The sequence below is a fragment of the Engraulis encrasicolus genome, chromosome 3 (assembly GCF_034702125.1).
Source record: "Engraulis encrasicolus isolate BLACKSEA-1 chromosome 3, IST_EnEncr_1.0, whole genome shotgun sequence".
Taxonomy (NCBI): domain Eukaryota; kingdom Metazoa; phylum Chordata; class Actinopteri; order Clupeiformes; family Engraulidae; genus Engraulis; species Engraulis encrasicolus.
The window spans coordinates 2,108,297-2,110,796 of NC_085859.1; the positions used below are offsets into that span (position 1 = coordinate 2,108,297).

The 2,500-nt window shown below is 47.3% G+C and overlaps 1 protein-coding gene across 3 annotated transcripts in view; it reads right to left on the reverse strand.

Moving 5' to 3' along the window:
• inpp5l (inositol polyphosphate-5-phosphatase L) overlaps positions 1-2,500 on the reverse strand; it is a 92,576-nt gene that overhangs the window by 330 nt on the left and 89,746 nt on the right. For all 3 annotated transcript variants that reach the window (XM_063194629.1, XM_063194628.1, XM_063194630.1), the window contains one exon: positions 1-211. This exon is cut by the window's left edge and continues 330 nt beyond it. The gene's annotated coding sequence lies outside the window, so the exon portion shown is untranslated. The remainder of the gene's footprint in view (positions 212-2,500) is intronic.

A 2,500-nucleotide genomic window follows, 5' to 3' on the forward strand; every position in this document is an offset into this window, starting at 1 on the left:
GTGTGTGTGTGTGTGTGTGTGTGTGTGTGTGTGTGTGTGTGTGTGTGTGTGCCTTTAGTCCTTTGATAATGAAACAGATGAAGTGTGAGAAAGAATTCCACTCTTATAATGCTAACACGTGTGCGTGTGTGTGTGAGAGTGTGTGTGTGTGTGTGAGTGATACTGCATGTGATGGTGCTTGGTGTGTCTCCTCTGAGCGTGTTCGGCATGTCTGCAAAAAAAATAAACAAAACAACACATTTAGGACACAAATAAACAGAACAACACATTTATTGAGGTCCCCGGATAGAGCCCTGGGGGACCCCACAGTTGGAAGACAGGCCTCCAATGAGGTGTTGAGAATATTCATTGAGAACAATAACATGTAATTAGTCTGAAATGTGTTGAAAGCTGCACTAGAGAACCAGGAGTGAGAACAGACCTCTAGAACTAGCTGCAGCCGAGTCGAGAGCAGAGGGGAGCTTCTAGAACCAGAACTACAACAGCCTTCTGGAACCAGAACCAGAACTAGAACTAGAACTAGAACAGCCTTCTAGACCAATAGGCAGTCTGGGTCCAGGGTGAGGCATGGGGTTCAGACCTGGAGAGAGTGAATAAGTCCCGCCCCCAGTCATTTCAAATAATTTGAAATCAGCCAAAATTGAACAATTTTTCCAGCTTCCAGTTTCATGGAGCTCATTTCCGGGACCAGTTTACTTCGCCAATTATGTGGCACGTTACTACCAGAAAGCTATATGGAGGATGGAGGTATTATAAGGTGCCCAACCACAGACCTATATAGCAATGGCGCACCCACCAATCATCATGAGCGAAGTGGTCTCGGATATGATGTGAATTTGTGAAAATGGCGACGAGGACGTGCCTTGCTAATCAGCGAAGCTAGCCAGCCAAATCCTGACCCCCTGGCTTAGGCCAGGGATGTCAAACTTAGGCCCGGGGGCCAGATTTAGATTTTGGCCCTCGGTCAATTTGAGTTTGGTTTAGGCGGTCTAGGGGTGATTTCCAATATGCAGACTCCTGTCCTCGGTCTGTGCTTCTGGACTCGCATTTTGCTGACACCACCCACACCACCCACGTGTCAGCCTGCTGTAGCCACAACAATTCACTTCATTCACCATCCTGAAGTTCTGGTCAGAGACGGTTTAGGTAGGAGGAGACATGACAGCTGGTGTAAGCGTCAATAGAAATTAACGGTGAAGATTCGTAACACAAATATGGCGTCTTCCCGCCTCTCTGGTGCCAAGAGCCAATGTGCCAGTGATCCAATCATCTGGCTGCATCGGTGCACGCGAAATGATGCGCATGCTCAGCTGTGAAAAGCCGTTGCTTTCGTGCCGTTATGGAACTACTGCGCCTGCGCTCTGTCAAAACAATGTGCGAAAAGTGGCTTAAAAAGCTTTGTTTTGACTCGTATAACCCAACCAAGCAGTCTAGATTGATCAGTTTTTCACAGTGGTTTCAACCATATGGTTTTCACAACCGCTGGGTTCTTCCCCGTCCTATACTCAGTTTCCCCACTCATTTTTCCCATTGACGCTCAGATCTGGTCTACTTAATCGCGAAATAGCACCCCGAAGGCGTTAACAAGATGGCCGCCATCTGTCCCGTCTCCTCCTACCTAAACCGTCTCTGTTCTGGTGTCGGGGACGTCATCACGAGGCCACAAGGAGGCATGTAGCCAACAGGGCAAAAGAGGACAGGAGTTGGCATATTGGAATGCACCCTAAAGCGAAATGCTGCCCTCCACTGGTCTAATCCAGAACTATGTAGCGATATTATACTGCGATTAATTTTGTTTATCGCTTTTAATTAATCGAATCACATGATTTACTAATCGAAATAAATGTGCTACTGTCCCAGCCCTATTAACTATACACACTATCTCAGGGTACATTAAAGCCGGGGTCAAACTACACGATTATTGGCCCGATTCTCGGCTGAAAACCCCCTTACGACGATCGCTGGAACGTTACCCCCCAGGACCATCGAAAGCGATTATCGGGAAAGATTTCCTCGTCGTGACCGACATTCTAAGATAGAATTTTGGCAGCTCAAAGAGTCGCCGATCGCAAGTCGTAGAAATCAAACAGTGTTTGATATTTGCGACTGGAAATAGAACGTCGGGCATTGTCTCGGTGGCTGCGAGCAGCGATCAGATTGACAGTTGCGATTCTCTTCTAGTGTGTGGTGCACCCCGACGCCAAAATTGGACACACAATCACTAGTTGTGTAGTTTGAGCCAGGCATAAGGGGGTTTAGCAGCCATTAGATATCTCACACACACACGCACACACAGACACACACAAACACATTATACACACACACAGATCTTCCTAAACTAGGGTGTCCATGGAAAACACATAAAACTGGCAGCAGAACAACACACAGGCCATAAAGCTGCCAATAGACACACACACACACACACACACACACACACACACACACACACACACACACACACACACACACACACACACACACACACACACACACAGGCAAT